Source organism: Ursus americanus, chromosome 13, assembly GCF_024610735.1.
Source record: "Ursus americanus isolate L20-20 chromosome 13, mUrsAme1.1.p, whole genome shotgun sequence".
Taxonomy (NCBI): Eukaryota; Metazoa; Chordata; class Mammalia; order Carnivora; family Ursidae; genus Ursus; species Ursus americanus.
Genome location: NC_142139.1, coordinates 54310592 through 54329547, shown reverse-complemented (window position 1 = coordinate 54329547; position 18956 = coordinate 54310592). Strand labels below are relative to the sequence as shown.

At 39.5% G+C, this 18956-nt stretch overlaps 1 pseudogene; it reads left to right on the top strand.

Moving 5' to 3' along the window:
• Positions 1–354: 354 nt before the first annotated feature.
• On the top strand, positions 355–17516 carry LOC123793068 (CDGSH iron-sulfur domain-containing protein 1-like; annotated as a pseudogene).
• The last annotated feature ends 1440 nt before the right edge of the window (positions 17517–18956 follow it).

Below are 18956 nucleotides of genomic sequence, written 5' to 3'. Positions count from 1 at the left end.
AACTGTTTGCTGGTTAGTGCAAGAATCCCGGAAAGAGACAATGAAGAACTTGACAAGCACCTTGTTTCAGTTTATTGGTACCACAATCCTTTCTTAATCTCTTGTGACAACTGGAATGAATGAATCTTTACTACTTCTTTGGACATTTGAAAATAGTCAACTCCTGGTATTACTCAAACTAGGAAAAAGAAATTTATAAAAATATTGTATGCTCTTTATCATAATTTTAATTCATTTAGGCAGAGATTGTGTACTGAATTTCCACTATATGCCAGGTATAAGCCTATTTTCTAAGATGTAATAGTGAACAAGATTAATGTCGTCCCTTCAGCCACTAAATGTATTATCTAGGGGATGGATTACAGAGAAGTAGTCTTGGAAAAAGAATATAATGCAGTAGATGTTATGGTAGGGACAGGACACAGGTGAATATTTGTATGGTTAGGGGAGGATGCACATCCTATCCAAATTAAAGGAACCATGAAAGGACTCTGGAGGAATTAAGGTCCAAAATGAAGGAGGAGTATGTGTTGGTTAGAAACAGTGGGGAGAGGGGCGCCTGGGTGGCACAGCGGTTAAGCGTCTGCCTTCGGCTCAGGGCGTGATCCCGGCGTTCTGGGATCGAGTCCCACATCAGGCTCCTCCACTATGAGCCTGCTTCTTCCTCTCCCACTCCCCCTGCTTGTGTTCCCTCTCTCGCTGGCTGTCTCTATCTCTGTCGAATAAATAAATAAAATCTTAAAAAAAAAAAAAGAAAAAGAAACAGTGGGGAGAGAAGGGAAAGTTCAGGCAGAGGAAAGAACAGCAATAGACAGGGCATGGCTTGGCTAAGAGCCTGAATTAGTCCAGCCTGGTGGGACCAGAGACTGGTTCAGGAGGGAGGATTCAGAGATGAGTCTCATTGTACTATGCATATATTGCCATCCTAAGAAGAACACAAATTCTTTTGGGGTAGGAAGCTGTATAATTGCTATAATTTGTCCTGTCTTTAATATTCTATGTATGCATCAGTGAGGGAGTACAGTGGGAGAATTCTCAGTGGCCAAAATGCAACTATTTCCTGCTCCTGGCAGGAAGGCTGGTTGTGGGGTGGGTGGGGAAAAAATGGGAGGAGGAATATTTTACTGGCAGGAAACTATAGTACTCAGAGCACTTGTGCATTTCTAATCCTTCAGACTTCCTTTATCTGAACAGGCACTTGCCTGCTCCCTCTGAGAGTGTTGCTTCATGGCTTCCCAAACTGCAGTAACTAGAGCATTGATGGCATCACCTTTGCCCAAGACAGGTTTTCTAGTACATAAAATTCAGTGTCTTGACTTCATATACCGAACACATTTTTTATACCCAAAATAGAAGTTTCCCTTGAGAGCCCACACTTTCTGTTCTTCCTCCTCTTTTCCATAGCAGAGCTGCCCTGCCTGCTATTTATCAGAGGGTCTGAAAGGGAGGTTTAATTTCCAAACTATTCAAGGAGGCTCTTGGGGGGTGTCATTCACTGCACCCGCTGACTTCTGGACCAGCACAAATTGAATTCCATGCATGCATGCTTATCTGTCTTTGACAGTCCCTTGGAGTCTTTTCTCATGGCGGATGCAGAAGCTGCTGCCATCCCCAGCCCCCTCACTTAGTGCCTGTTAGTCCCCCTCTTCTACTACAGATGCTTCTTTATCTGGGGCTTTCTGTAGTGCTGGTTTGCTGCCCATGCTGACTGAAATCTTCTTTAGCAAATGCTAAACCTTCTAAAATCTATGTGGGATAGTCTCCAGATGAGCACCACTGATGTGCCCCGAATAATAACAGATTTTAATTTGAGTGTAGCCTGTGCCCAATGATCTCTGTCTGTTTCCTGGGCCCTAACTGTCAAGTGCAAAGTGCAAAATTAAAATTGAAAGAAATGGTATGCCAACAAAATCTCCAGTTTCAGGGAAATAAGGCAAATACCTCTTCTTAGCAAGAGAACTCTGACACACTTTTGTATCAAAAGCACAGTCTTCGTGCTTTTTTGAAAGGCAAAAGGGCTATCCCAGAGAATCTGTGGCATTCACTGCTTAAAAATATAGAGGACAGTTTCTGACTTCTGAAAGTGAGAACTACAGTATGAGTGAGGATGCAAAGCTAATGAGCATATTGCCAGGTGGCCATCTTGAGGTGGAAAGTGCACAGCCAGAAGTAGCTGCCAGGACATCTCCTGCCTTAATCATTGCTAATAAGCTGGCTTAGTTGTGGATCAGTAGCTGCTCCTCCTTACATCTTCCTAGTTCCCTGTGGGGCAGCTATTAAGGATATAGAAATTGAGAGAAAGACTGAATATATCAAAGATATGTGCCTAGTGAGGAATTTCTCTCAAAAGGAAGGTAGTCCCTTCATTAATAGGTAGGCCAGAAGATAAATGGCCAAGATATAGTTCCAGGTCATACACACACACGCGCACACACACACACACACACACACACACACATATATACACACACACACACACACACAATAGATATATGGCATACAGGAGTCAGTAGGATGACATATCTCCTCTCAAAATATGTATGAAAGGGAGTAGATATCCCAGAAGGATAGCTCAGGAGTAGATGACTCCTCATAGCTCCCCCAAGCTGAATTTCTATAAAAAATAATAATACTCCATTCCCACACAAAAGCTGCAACTTGGATCTGTTTTCACCTACATTCATTGAACTGTAAGCTATGGCAGTTCTTGCCAAAGACTTTTATTAGGAATCTGAGAAAAACTCAGGAGGGCTGTTTGACTTCTACGTGACAGTACATTTGACTCTTCAGATTTTCCTTTGGTGGTAAATTTTGCTCCTGCTGACAGCAAGAGTAATTGCTGCCCACAAAGTTTAACTCTATTTTCTTGCTCAATTTCTACAGTGTAAGCAATCTTGGACAACAACGTTTTGCAGACCAAATTCTGCTCTGGGCAGGGAAAAGCAAATTGTATTATGATGTCCAACCCTACAACAGGGTGCTTCCATTGGCATTATGTGTCATTATGGAAAGGGTGCTTACTTTGGATTCATCTTGGTATCTCAGTTAATAGCAAATTATGGATTATTTTTTAAAATTTTACATGCCAATTGTTTTATTAAATAGGTACAATAGCATGAGTTGAAGTTTTCATTGTTTCAAAGTATTCTCAGCTGTTTAGGTGTTTGTATCTTGTCTTGCACTCACTGTCTATACACTATCTATAACTATTGTGTTTATACACTATCTATACACTGTTGTGTTTACTTCATTGTTCCTCCACTTGGCATTCCCATTTAGGAATGAGAGCATTGCAAACAAGAAAATGACTTTAGTGTTAAATATTCCATTATCTATTTTTACTGATATGACCCGTTTCACCTGCTTGGGATCTATAAAAAAAGGTCACTACTGTTTTAATCTTTAAAATATATGTGATATGATTTTGCATTCCCAGCAAATCTACTCTTCTCTTGGGATTCCCTCCCAAGAAATTTAAGACTCAAGAAATACAAACACATTGATGATTTATTCTAGTTCTTTTTTCACATGTTGTCCTTGTTGGGAAACTTGCAGTTTTCCAGGCCCCATTATTCCTGACTGGGGACGAAAGGCTGCTTTCCTCTACCCCTTCCCAGATGACTCCTCTATGATCCACTAAGTTGCATTCCTGCCTCATTGCACAGTCTGGGAGAAGGCTTTTTTATTTTATTTTTTTCAGAGGTATTAATGTGCAACCTTCTGAGGACAGCAGAGACCAATTGTCTGAAACAAAGCTGTCTGACAGAGTCAGGTGTTTGTGTTGTATCTTCCTGTAGCTAAAAAAGAAACCTCCAGTGCCATATTCTATCTTGGGTAGACCACAGATAAAAATCCTGGTGCAAGGATGAAGGGAGTCTGTAACTGACCAAAGCTCTCACTACTCATTCTGCCATAGGACCACCTATATCCTAGAGTAACTGACAGAGCAAGGACCCACTACCTTTCCTCCCTAGTCCAATGATAAAATTCAAAATAACGGGTATATTTACTAGATTTGGACTATTCATTTCTAACCATGATCAATTTATTCCAGCAATGATCATGATAATTTGTTAGTTTTGAAGATAAATACTGATTATCCTTAATTTCACTATATCATATATTTTGAACAAATAATAGAATTATGATTTTTCTGACTTCTTCAAGGCCACGAAAAAAAAGATAAAAAATATTTTTTAGATTATCACTCTTAATAATTGTATTTTGAGTTCATACTTTGAATATTGTTCTTGAGTGCCTACTTTTAATTTTAACTTCATAACAAAATTTAGAATATCTAAAACATATTAGGTTTTATTCTCAAATCCTAAATGACAAGTTGAGCATAAACTACAAAATGTTTTAAAGAATGATTCATTGAAACAGAAAGTGCTCCAGTTATGGAATGAATAAGTCATTGGAGTAGAAGGGGCAGCATAGGGAATATAATCGGTGATACTTTAATAATATGTATGGTGACAGATGGTAGTGTGAACATAATGTATGGAGAAGTTGAATCACTATGTGGTAGACCTGAAACTAATGTAAACACCATGTCAACTATACTCAAATACAAAAACAAAACAAAACAAAACAAAAACCCAAAAAACAAACAAACAAAAAACCCAAAAAACAAAACACCTACAAAATAACAACAAAAAAGAAATAGCTGTAAAATAAACGTGTATAGCAACTCATGTTCCAAATGTTGGTAATCTTAGCAATAGTCAGCTTACAAAAATAGACCTGACTCTTCACACCTAAGTCTGCACCCTTTGAATAAAGACTTCACAGTTCTTCTCACCAAAAGGTGAAGTATAATTGACTCCGCCTTGAATCCAATCTGACATTGTCACTTCTTTTTATTGATAAAATGTGGCAGAACTGAAGGTGTACCTCTCTGGAGCCTAAGCTTCAAGAAGCTTTTGTGCTTTGACTGTTTTTCTTGGAACTCTGCTACCACCATATGAATAGACTGTGCATGACATTACTCATATGACACCATCACCATCATTGCCTCCACTGCCAGCCAGCCAATCAACAGACATGTGAATGCAGCTTTTCTTGGAAAATCAGTCCCCAGCCAACCTGCTGTATGACCACAGCACATGACAGATCCCAGCTGAGATTAGCAGAGCTTAACCCAGATTAGTACAACTGTCTGATGCATAAACATGTGAGCAATAAATATTTATAAATAATATAAATATTTTTTAAGTTACTATTTTTTTGTATAGTCTGTTACACAATAGATAATTGATATAGAAATTGGTTCCTGAACTGGGTAATTGCAATAATAAAAACCTCAGAGCCAGTTGAGGCTGGAAAAATGGAGAAGAAATTTTTAGCGAAGTTTGAGACACAGTGAAGAAATTGTTCTTAGAGGCTAGGAAAATGATAACCTATATTATATAGTTATAAAATAATTATCAAAACAATTGCATACAATAACTAGGAAGATAGAAAACAGATCTCATGTACTCTGAATTTGGCTAAAAAAATATTTCAAGGAGAAATGTTGAAAGTGTCAGCTGGTTAAGAAGGAGGGCTGTGCTCAGGGTGCCTCGGTGGCTCGATCGGTGATGCAGCTGAATCTTGATTTCAGCTCAGGTCATGATCTCAGGGTCCTGGGATGGAGTCCCATGTGGGACTCTGCGTTTGGCAGGGAGTCTGCTTGAGGATTCTCTCTCTCCCTCTCCCCCTCGCACCACTCTCTATCTTTCTCTCTCTTAAATAAAATAATAAATCTTAAAAAAGAAAAAAAAAAAAAGAGGACCGTGCTCAATTGTTTATAAAGGTGGCCCAACTCTCTCCCTTATATTCCACATCCACAAGCAATGTGACTTTTCAGCCATCATGGGATAGAGTCTGGTCTGTGAATTGCTTTGGCCAATAAGAAGTGGAAGAAATGAGTGCCTGCCGGTTCTGGGCCTAGGCCTCATAGGCCTTGATTCTTCTGCCCTCCCTTTTGTAACAGAGCTTTGCTAGCCTGCTGGATGTTGAGGCATGTGGTCTAGTCATTCCATTACGGACAAAAGCCAGTCAATCACCAAATCAGTGAATGAGATTATTTCGGAATAGTTACTCCTAGCCTACCTACAAACTGACTATGGACATATGAACAAACCTGTACTAAATATGTCGAACTTGGTCCAGACCAGAGGATCCGTCCAAGCAAACTATATTTACATCAGAATTGCTTTATGATTAGTTTTTAAGCCACTAAGTGTTAGAAGTTTTTGTTATGTAATAATAAATGTTATATACTCTTATCCCCCGGTGTCCCTCCTCTCCCCATCTGAAGGTTGACATTTCATAGATAGAGATCCATTTTCTCGATTTATCTACTAACTTTTACTTTAAAAAGCAAATACCGATGGTCGAGGTGGGAATCAATTGATTGTGTCCTTTACTGACTTGAGGTGAGGTAGGATGAGATTTGAAGACTTGGGAGAAGACTGAGGATCTAGGGAAAAAACTGTCTGATTGACAAGAAAATTTCATTTTCTTATGAGTAGAAGGATTATAAATTGAAGGCTTGAGTCCTCTGTTCTAGAATTTAAATGATACTAGAAAGAAAAGATAGTAGAAGTTGATGGATGTTTTCTTTACAAAACACATGTGTACGGAGAGCTCTGGACGGAAGTCGTATGTAGTATGCATTTTTCAATTTAGGGACAGTGGTGGTCCTTTGGAAGACCTAGATGTCAGTAATGCCCAGGAAGCAAACTTTTGGAAGTTTATGTGACCCTTTTAGATACACAAAAAAGCACAATATGTTGTACTGCCTTGCCTCCATTTCCACTAATTCTTCTAAGATAAACTTTATTTTGTGTTGTAAGAATGTTCCTCCTCACAGTCAGCCTATGGGTGTGCATGTGGCCTTAGTTTCAAAGGAAACAAATGATCTAAGCCAGGCAAGGGATTAAATTCTGGGCATTTTCTGGAACTGTTGGAAAGGAACATGTATCTTACCATGAGTGTTAGTAAGCTTTTTGATGTGAGTCTTTGTACATATAACTACCTTGCTATCACCAAAGGAGAGCAGGCTTAAAAATTAAAGTAAATCAGAGAAATAATGCAGCTGAAGGTTGATCAGAAAAATTTCTGATGAACTTGATTGAGTCTTGAATCCAGCAAGGGGCTCAATCTAGATCTATCCCCTGGCTTTTTAATTTTGGGGAAAAAATATTTCCTTTTTCCTTAAACCTGCATTAGTTGAGCGCTTGTCCCTTGTAAACAAAAGATTTTTAATGAATGAATCTTGAATTTACATTAGCAGAGGGCATTCAGATAAGCTAAATGTTGGTAGTAACCAATGGAAAAAATGTATAAAATTTTGAAGTACTGTTAGGAATATGAATGTTAGTAATTTTAAATTTCTGAAAAAAGACTCACAACCTGGCATTGTTGGCATAGCCCAGTGGCGAGCAGAAAAATAAAAAAAATAGAAAGAAGAAGAAATCATCTAACATGCTGAATTTTTGAGACAGAGGACTGTCCTCTAGAAGAACCTAGGTCATAGATGTTTGAGCAAATTTTAATAAATTCAAACTGAGTTTTTAAACAGCTTGTAATTCTTACACAATCATACTGATTATGCTATAGACATAATTGATGGTATCAAAATTTTAATACCTCAAGGCTAAGTAAGGAGTTAAAAAATAAATTATTTAGGGATGCCTCGGTGGCTCAGTTGGTTAAGTGTCTGCCTTGGGCTCAGGTCATGATCCCAGGGTCCTGGGGTGGAGTCCTGTATCGGGCTCCTTGCTCAGCAAGGAGCCTACTTCTTCCTCTGCCTGCAACTCCTCCTGCTTGTGCTCTCTCTCTCTGACAAATAAATTAATAAAATCTTTAAAAAAGTAAATTATTTAAATAGAATATTCTTAATATTGCTTATTGAGATAAAATTGCAAGTGTATTAAAACTAAAATGGTGCTCTTTAGTTAACTAGATCTTATTCAGGTTAACAATAAACTACGTTTCTTATAATATAGTAGTACTAACAAAACACTTGAATCCCAAGGTCAGTTTTTTTTTTTTTGATTGGAAATGTTTTTTTTTTTTAATGATTTTTTATTATATTATGTTAGTCACCATACAGTACATCGCCGGTTTCCGATGTAAGGCTCGATGATTCATTAGTTGTGTATAACACCCAGTGCACCATGCAATACGTGCCCTCCTTACTACCCATCACCGGTCTACCCCATTCCCGCACCCCCCTCCCTTCTGAGGTCCTCAGTTTGTTTCTCATAGTCCATAGTCTCTCATGTTTCAATCCCCCTTCTGATTACCACCCCTTTCTTTATCCCTTTCTTCCCCTACCAATCATCCTAGTTCTTATATTCCATAGATGAGAGAAATCATATGATAGTTGTCTTTCTCTGCTTGACTTATTTCACTTAGCATTATCTCCTCCAGTGCCGTCCATGTTGTAGCAAATGTTGAGAACGCGTTCTTTCTGATAGCTGAGTAATATTCCATTGTATATATGGACCACAACTTCTTAATCCAGTCATCTGTTGAAGGGCATCTCGGCTCCTTCCACGATTTAGCTATTGTGGACATTGCTGCTATGAACATTGGGGTGCATATGGCCCTTCTCTTCACTACGTCTGTATCTTTGGGGTAAACACCCAGTAGTGCAATGGCTGGGTCATAGGGTAGCTCAATTTTTAACTTTTTAAGGGACCTCCACACTGTTTTCCAGAGTGGCTGTACCAACTTGCATTCCCACCAACAATGTAGGAGGGATCCCCTTTCTCCACAACCTCTCCAGCAATTGTTGTTTCTTGCCTTGTCTGTTTTTGCCATTCTAACTGGCGTAAGGTGGTATCTCAGTGTGGTTTTGATTTGAATTTCCTTGATGGCTAATGATTTTGAACATTTTTTTCATGTGCCTGTTAGCCATTTGTATGTCTTCATTGGAAAAGTGTCTGTTCATATCTTCTGCCCATTTTTTGATTTGTTTATTTGTTTCTCGTGTATTGAGTTTGAGAAGTTCTTTGTAGATCTTGGATACCAGTCCTTTATCTGTAGTGTCATTTGCAAATATCTTCTCCCAGTCCGTTGGCTGCCTCTTAGTTTTTCTGACTGTTTCCTTGGCTGTGCAGAAACTTTTAATCTTGATGAAGTCCCATAAATTCATTTTATCTTTTGTTTCTCTTGCCTTTGGGGATGTGTCATGAAAAAGGTTGCTTTGGCCCATGTCGTAGAGGTTGCTGCCTATGTTCTCCTCTAGAATTTTGATGGATTCCTGTCTCACATCGAGGTCTTTCATCCATTTGGAGTTTATTTTTGTGTATGGTGTGAGATAGTGGTCAAGTTTCAGTCTTTTGCATGTAGCTGCCCAATTTTCCCAGCACCATTTATTGAAGAGACTGTCTTTTTCCCACCGGATGTTTTTTCCTGCTTTATCAAAGATTAGTTGCCCAAAGCCAAGGGTCCATTTCTTGGCTCTCTATTCTGTTCCGTTGGTCTATGTGTCTGTTTTTGTGCCAGTACCATGCTGTCTTTGTGATCACAGCTTTGCAGTACAGCTCGAAATCCGGCATTGTGATGCCCCAGCTTTGTTTTTCCTTTTCAACAGTTCCTTGGAGATTTGGGGCCTTTTCTGTTTCCATACAAATTTAAGGACTCTCTGTTCCAGTTCTTTGAAAAATGTCCTCGGTATTTTGATCGGGATAGCATTGAAAGTGTAGATTGCTCTGGGTAGCATGGACATTTTAACTATGTTAATTCTTCCGATCCATGAGCATGGAATATCTTTCCATCTTTTTATGTCTTCCTCAATGTCTTTCAAGAGTGATTTATAGTTTCTAGAATATAGGTCCTTTACGTCTCTGGTTAAGTTAATTCCAAGGTAACGTATGGTTTTTGGTGCTATTGTAAATGGGATGGATTCCCTAATTTCTCTTTCTTCAGTCTCGTTATTTGTGTACAGAAATGCAACTGATTTCTGAGCATTGATTTTGTATCCCGCCACGTTACTGAATTGCTCTATAACTTCTAATAGTTTGGGAGTGGATTCTTTTGGGTTTTCCATAATACAGTATCATGTCATCTGCAAAGAGAGACATTTTGACTTCTTTGCCGATTTGGATACCTTTGATCCCTTTTTGTCGTCTGATTGCTGTTGCAAGGACTTCTAGTACTATGTTGAATAATAGTGGCGAGAGTGGGCATCCTTGTCGAGTTCCTGATCTTAAGGGAAAGGCTTCCAGCTTTTCCCCATTGAGAATAATATTTGCAGTAGGCTTTTCATAGATGGCTTTTATGAGATTGAGAAATGTACCTTCTATTCCTACACTCTGAAGGGTTTTAATCAGGAAAGGATGCTGTATTTTGTCAAATGCTTTTTTTGGCATGGATTGAGAGGATCATATGGTTCCTGAGTCTTTTCTTGTTGATATGATGTATCACGCTGATTGATTTGCGAATATTGAACCACGCTTGCATCCCAGGTATGAATCCCACTTGATCGTGATGGATAATCCTTTTAATGTACTGTTGGATTCTATTAGCAAGTATCTTGTTGAGGATTTTGGCATCCATATTCATTAGGGAAATCGGTCTATAATTCTCCTCTTTGAGGGGGGTCTTTGCCTGGTTTGGGGATCAAGGTAATATTGGCCTCATAGAATGAGTTTGGTAGCTTTCCTTCTGTTTCTATTTTTTGAAATAGCTTTAGGAGAATAGGTATTATTTCTTCTTTGAATGTTTGGTAGAATTCCCCAGGAAAACCGTCCGGGCCTGGAGTTTTGTTATTTGGAAGGTTGTTTATCACTGACTCAATTTCTTCATAATTAATTGGCCTGTTTAAGGAATCAATTTCTTCCGGTTTCAATCTTGGTAGTTTATAGGTTTCCAGGAAGGATTCCATCTCTTCCAGATTGCTTAGTTTATTGGCATATAGCTGCTGATAAAAATTTCTGATAATCCTTCCAATTTCAATGGTGTTCGTCGTGACCTCTCCTTTTTCATTCATAATTTTAATAATCTGGGTCCTTTCTCTTTTCTTTTGGATAAGTCTTGCCAGTGGTCTGTCAATTTTATTGATTCTCTCAAAGAACCAGCTTCTAGTCCTGTTGATCTGCTCTACTGTACTTCTGGTTTCTACTTGATTGATTTCAGCTCTAATTTTGGTCAACTGCTTCCTCGTGCATGGATTAGGCCTGTCCCTCTGTTGCTGTTCCAGCTTCTTGAGGTGAGAATATAAAAACTGCATTTTAGATTTTTCTATTCTTTTGAGTGAGGCTTGGATGGCTATGTATTTCCCCCTTAGGACTGCCTTTGCAGTATCCCATAGGTTTTGGACTGTTGTATTTTCATTCTCATTGGTCTCCATAAATTGTTTAATTTGATTTTTGATTTCCTGGTTTATCGAGTCATTCCTGAGCAGGATGGTTCTTAGTCTCCAAGTGTTTGAGTTTCTTCCAAATTTTTCCTTGTGGTTGAGTTCCAATTTCAGAGTGTTGTGGTCTGAGAATATGCAGGGGATAATTTCAATCTTTTGGTATCGGTTGAGACCTGTTTTGTGTCCCAGAACATGGTCTATTCTTGAGAATGTTCCATGGGCATTAGAATAGAATGAGTATTCTTTGGTTCTGGGGTGTAGTGTTCTATATATATCTATGAGGTCCAACTCGTTGAGTATGGCATTCAAAGCCTTTGATTCTTTGCTTAGTTTTTGCCAGGGTGTTCTGTCTATTTCTGAGAGTGGAGTGTTGAGGTCCCCTACTATTAATGTATTTTTATTTATATGTCTCTTTATTCTGGTTAAGAGTTGGCTTGTGTATCTTGCTGCTCCCCTGTTGGGGGCATATATTTTTATAATTGTCATATCCACTTGTTGAATACTTCCCTTAAGAATAATATAGTGCCCTTCTGCGTCTCTAACTATAGTCTGTAGTTTAAAATCCAATTTATCTGATATGAGAATTGCTACCCCAGCTTTCTTTTGAGGTCCATTTGCATGAAAGATAGTACTCCATCCCCTTACTCTCAGTCTGAATGCATCTTTGGGTTCGAAATGAGTCTCTTGTAGACAGCAAATGGATGGGTCATTTCTTTTTATCCAATCTGCAAGCCTGTGGCGTTAATGGGATGGTTCAAACCATTTACATTAAGACTGAGTACTGAGAGATAGAATTTTAATGATGCCATGTTGCCAGTAAAGTCTTTGTTTGTATTGGCTGTGACTTTCTGTTCTGTATCACTCTTGGGGCCTTTTTACCTTTATAGAACCCCCCGTAATATCTCCTGTAGGGCTGGTTTCGTGGTTATGAAATTGGTTAGTGACTGGCGATTCTGAAATGTCTTTATTTCTCCATCAATTCTGAATGAAAGCCTTGCTGGATAAAGGATCCTTGGCTGCATGTTTTTCTCTGAAAGAGCTTTAAATATGCTCCCCCAACCCTTTCTCTCATTCCAGGTCTGTGTAGACAGGTCAGACGTAATTCTGATGCCTTTGCCTTGGTACGTGAGAAATTTCTTTGCCCTGGCCGCTTTCAATACTGTATCCTTGGATCTAATATTTATTAAATGCACTATGACGTGACGTGGCGTAGGTTTGTCGTGGTTGAGCTTGGGAGGGGTCCTCTCTGCCTCTTGGACACGAATGTTTGTTTCCCTCGCTAGATTAGGGAAGTTTTCAGCTACAATTTGTTCAAATATCTCTTCTAGACCTCTGTTTTTCTCCACCCCCTCGGGAATGCCGATGATTCTAACATTGGATCGTTTCACTGAGTCAGTAATCTCCCGTATCCTACATTCTTGGGTGTGGATTTTTTTAAGACCATCTTCTATTTTCATTTTTTCTCTATTAACCCATCCTCCAATTCACTAACCCTTTCCTCTGCTTCGGTGACCCTGGCCGTCAGAGCCTCTAGTTTTGCCTGCATTTGGCTCATAGAATTTTTAATTTCTGTCAGATTCGCTCTCATTTCTGTCCTTAGGGATTCTGTATTCTCAGTAACCTTTTCGTTAATACTTTTTTCAATTCTACTCATCATTTTGACCATCGTTACTCTGAATTCCATTTCTGATACTTTGGTTACATCCATATCCATTATTTCTGTGGCAGAGGCCACAGACTCACTGTCTTTTCTTTGCTGGGGGAGGCTTCTCCTTCTTGTCATTCTGATGAGGAGAGGTTGAGGGGTTGTCCAGAGCCCAAATTATTGTCTGGGTCCCAGGCCGTGCCCCTTGTTTTATAGGGATCTTAGGGATGTGGGCTTCTTCTTTAAAGATTTTATTTATTTATTTATGTGGCAGCCAACCAGCGAGAGAGGGAACAGAAGCAGGGGAGTGGGAGAGGAAGAAGCAGGCCTCCAGCGGAGGAGCCCGATGAGGGACTCCTTTCCGCAACGCCGGGATCAAGCCCTAAGCTGAAGATAGGCACTCAATGACTGCGCCACCCAGGCGCCCGGGTTGTGGGCTTCTTGATTTTTCAGCCTGCCTTCTGGGGGAGGGGCCTGCCGGGCCGGTACTCAGGCAACCCTGTTTGGGTAGAGTCTCCGTGTCCCCTGTGAGGGGGGATGGGGATGGGCACGCTGTGAGCCGGTATTTCCAGGCTTTTGTTCTCTGGCGGCTTTCCCTGGCGGTTTGCTGTGCCTCTTCTGAGAGTCAGAGCAGCAGCGGCCGAATTTCAGCCTCTGTCACAGAACAGAGGGATTGCGGCCAGTTCTCTACTAATGTTCTGGCCACTTTAACTCTGTTTCTGTTGGTGCTGCTCAACCCTGCAGCGTCCCGGGATGTGCGCCCCACACCCGGCGTCCCAGCCCTCACTTCCAGGGCCGGCGCGTCTCTGTCCTTTGTGTTTCTAATGCCGCCAGCCGCCAGCCGCCCTGAGCGCGCTCCGGAAGCTCCCGGTCTCAGTCTGGATCCCGTGAGCGCACCGGGATTCCGGTGTTCCGCGAGATGCCTGGTGGCGCGCGCACCCGGCTCACGGTCTCAGTCTGCTGTTTTGAGGGTGCTGACCCGAGCCCCGCCCGCTCTCCCGTGCAAGTGGCTACCGCTTCCCGGCGCCCAAACGCGGCGGCTCCCTCCCCCTTCCGTTTATCTTCTGATATCTGTGCACAGTTTCATGGCTCCCCGCTTCGTACCTCAATACTCAGCACTGGAGATGTTCATTTGTAGAGATCCAGATGCGTCTTCCTGCGTCTCAGGCTGGTTCCGTGGTTGTTTAGGCTGGTCTGGTACCTATCCAGCTCGACTCGGGGGACCGGCTGAAAAAGGTGTCTCCTACTCCTCCGCCATCTTAACTCCTCGGAAATCCAAGGTCAGTTTTAAAATGCAATTTGACCTATTTTTCATATGATACTGCGGGATAATTATTGTTTTATATTGTTTTAGCTTCAATTTACTGCTCTAAACTATAAAAAATGATAATTGACTCCTTTTGTGCTTTTAAAATACTAATCATTATTCTCCAATGTTGAAGTGTTTCCACTTTCTATTAGTAGGTAAAAACATACTTGCTGTATTTCATTTTTTTTAAATAATGAACAAAACCTGTATGTTTATCTTGGTTTTATGACTTCCATCTTTAGATATACTTAGAATTTCATAAATGTCACATGATGTTTACTTAAGGGTAGCAACATAAAACAACTCAAAATTTCAGGGTTTTAATCTGTGAAACTATAAAAGTCATCAATATCTTCCAAATTACTGTTTTTCCAACTGTTAAATGGAACTTTGCCTTTCCAATTTCTAATTTATCAATCACTAGAAACAGGTTAGTTTCACAATTGAACCTTGGTTTTGAAAGATGAATTCTCTTCTATTGATTGCTCTTTTGAAATAATGTAGCAGTTCCAATTGATTCTGGCTTGTTTTCAGGTTCAGGTCAGGTTTCACCTCAAGTTCAGTTGTATAATTAATTAAACTGAATGTCTCACAGAGCCCTGGAAAACACAGGGCTCCTGCAATGATTCTAATCCCCATGTTACTAAAATAAAGCACCTTACACCTTAAGTGTCTCCTGATGTTATGCCCAAATTAGCCTGTCTCTCCACATTTATACCCCTGAATTAATTTTGAGCATATTTCAGGTGTTAATAGTCATGGTTACATTTTTTTTTAAATAGAAGTTCAATTTCCCCACCATGAACAGAATCATAAAGCTTGATTCCACCATTGGTCCTCTATGCTCTGTGTACTTACTATATAGACTTAAAACTGGACAACACTATGGCTCACTTGTAGATATAATGACTAAATCTTAAGTTCCACTTTCAATTTGAATCAACCCTAGTCTTCAAGGCTCATCAAGGCATTGGAGGATATGAGACTAGAACAGAAGCTCACAGGAGTGGGAGAACAGAGCCAGATAATTAGGTTTTAATTATATTGTCATTATTAAACTTCCTGTTAATGATAGCAATGAGAACATTTATAAAAGTAATTTTCTTTTAAAATTTCTCTTCAGGTTTCACTGTAAGATAATGGGAAGTGGTGATCTGATCAGGAAAAACTGTAGGCCTTGACTTCCCACTGGTCTAGGTTTGAATCCAACTGTTTTTCTCTTCATTCATACTATGTGATCTTGTATTATTTAAATTCCATGAACTTCAGTGTTCTTATATGCATAACAATATGCCCAGGATTTTAATTTCTAATTTACATTATTATCTTGTGCAAAATGTGAGACACTTACCTAGAAAGCGCCTAGAATTGTTCATTGCACAAAATATTATTCCACATATTAGCCTTTTATTTTATAAGTGATATAATGAAATAAAATGTATAACTCTTTGGAAGTTCACTTTGCTTCCAGAGAGATTAGGCCTGTTGTTTAGGATCAGTTGCCCATCTGGACAGCAGATAGGAGGCTGAGAGGTTAAACAGCAGGGTGCTCACTTGCTTTATCTTCATCTATACAAATCATAATTACACCAAGGCACATGGAACCACCAAATATATTTTGAGTTATTGTGATCCTTGTGGGTCAGATGTGGATTGACATCAGTCCTAAAACAAGGCTGTTGTTTAAAAATTATAGAACACATGGAAAATGATTACATATTGAATTATATAGGTTTTTAGTAATAGAACAAAGAACATCTGGAAAATACATATTAGTATTTGGAGAGAAATTTCCTTACAGATGTCTACCTTTCAAAAGCTGAAGAGAAAACATTTATGTCCTCCCCAGCTTCACTATCTGTCACCAAGAAAAGTGTTACAACTACATTAATCAGAAAGTAAAACAAAGGATGAGTATTCAGTTATCAAAACGGATGACTAAAATGAGAACTGAGGGAAAAAAACATAAAAATCCTGTGAAATGTATCTAGTGATGTGGATTTTGCAACTCAAATCCATTTCTATGGCTAAAAGGGTATATGATTGTCTGGGAATCTTTCATTCATAGATATGCCTCAAATATCACACCACACAGTAAAGAAGAAAAATGAAACAAATGTTCATTTGAAAATATAGCCCTCCATAAAGGAATTTATGGCCTCTTAAAAGCAAAGAAGGCACAGGAAATAATCATGTTTCTACTCCTAAGTTCTTTTCATAGACTTTGCACTGAATGGCACCATATAAACAGGTGCTTGATGTATAAGAAAACAATCTCTCACTCTGATTCAATAAGATCTACATCTTATAAACGGTATATTTCTTATATATTCAGTGTGAACTGTAAGGATGGAATCTAAATATGTATAATCCCCAAGGACATCATCAATGTTGTCACAGTGTGAGTTAATACTGGGATGAGCTCAGCATGCCCATGACAGTGTAGCACCATCGTCTTGAATGCTGGTGAGTGTCTGACATAAGGTGTGTCTGAGTCCTAGATTTCTGTGACAGGGAGCTCTTTCTTCTGATTCCATTTCAATTGGCTGTTTTTGTCTTAAACCACCTCATTGTTAATTCTGTCAAATTTCACCAGTCTCAAGAAAGATCAGCATTGAGAATTAATTTATAAAATAATAACAATCCCAAAGAATATTAGCGCAGACACATGAAGAATGTAATTAACACAGCTGAGATTCCTACTACCAGCCCCCTGACTTCAAAGACTTTTATTTTCCTCTAGCCACGTTACCCTCTCTGATAGTAGCCTCAGACGAACGAGTAAGAATTTATGTAATGGTGGGCAGCCTGGAGTCGGTGCAAGTAGGCTGTTTCTTGCACCTTGACTCCAGCCCCTCATGAGAGTCCTGTGCACACACCTTGCAAGCGATGGCACCGTGAGACCGATTTCCAGTGTAGGAATGGATCGCAGCAGTTAACATTGCTGCTGGGACAGCTGTGATTGGTTATCTAGCTTACAGAAGATTTTATGTTAAAGACCATTGCAACAAATCTATGGTAAACCTTCACATCCAGAAAGACAAACCTAAAATTTTGACATGGAAGATTTGGGAGACAAAGCTGTGTACTGCCATTGTTGGAGGTCCAGGAAGTTTCCATTCTGTGATGGATCTAACACAAAACACAATGAAGATACTGGAGACAACATGGGACCTCTAATCATTAAGAAAAAGGAAACTTAAATGGACAGTTTCGTTGCTGCAAGCTAACTTGTCATGACGTTACCTGATTGTCTAATTAGAATGACTACCGCTTCTGTATAAACTCACCTCCACTGGGTTCTAGATGGGGTATTGGAAACTGCAGCTTTCTTTTCTTTCTTTTTAGAGATGTTATTTATTTATTTGAGAGAGAGAGAGAATGAGAGAGAGAGAGAGTGAGCGTGAGAGGGGGAGGGTCAGAGGGAGAAGCAGACTGCCCACTGAGCAGGTACCCCCCCCCCAACTCGGGACATGATCCTGGGGCTCCAGGATCATGACCTGAGCAAAAGGCAGTCTCTTAACCTACTGAGGCACCCAGGCGCCCTGCAGCTTTCACATTCATGGCATTTGCCTTACTTGTTGAACCATCATGGTGCACATTTACTTAAACAAAAAAATGAAAAAATAAAAACCAACCTCATGGCCTCTGGCTTATTTTGGTCTTGTAAGGATCCATTTCTTTACATTAAAATAATTATATTAGAATATAGTCATATGTTGAAGTTAGCATATTAAATTATTCTCAGGAAAAAAAAAGGAATTTATGTAATGATATTCTCATTACTAGAAGTATTTGCATATTAGACCCATGGAATGAAATTCAGCATGGGAAGAATTAGGTGTTGCGATTAGAAACACAAAATTCTCTGTTACTTATTATTGCTTTATTTTTGAGTGTACTTAGCAATGCAGTTCCTTCTCGCATTGGAAGAAAAAACTGCTATGTGTTCAGCTGGCAAATTAAATTATAACTTTCTGCCATCATAATAAAATAGGGAATGTCTCGATGTTTGATAGAAATAAAATATTTAATGTGGTGCTTTTTAAAATCTGTTGTGGAGAAAAGACTTTGATATTAAATTTAATTCCACTGAATTCAACTGAATGCAAAACCTATTTATTGAATACTTGAAATACCAAACCTAGTTCTGGGTACATTGGCTATAACACTCACTGTACATTGGCTACATTCACTGCCTTTCAATAGGTAAACATACTGTAGTTTGAGCCTTAAGGCTACAATTGCTTTAATCAATGCTCAGTCTGTGGCATTTAGTATGGTTCTAGGCTTTTATGAATGACCTGTGGGTTAGGTTTAAGTCAAACACACACATACACACCTTTTACTACTCATTGTGATTTTTATTTTTTATTTTTTAAAAAGATTTTATTTATTTATTAGAGAGAGAGAGAGCACAAGCAGTGGAGAGAAGCAGAAGGTGAGGGAGAAGTAGGCTCCCAGCTGAGCCAGGAGCCCCACGTGGGGCTTGATCCCAGGACTCTGGGATCATGACCTGAGCCGAAGGCAGATGCTTAACCGACTGAGCCACGCAGGCGCCCTTCACTGTGATTTTTGACTTCTAATTCCTCCTTAGCTTTGAAGTAAAAGCTTATTTCTTGGGGAGAAGTGGTCAAGTAAGA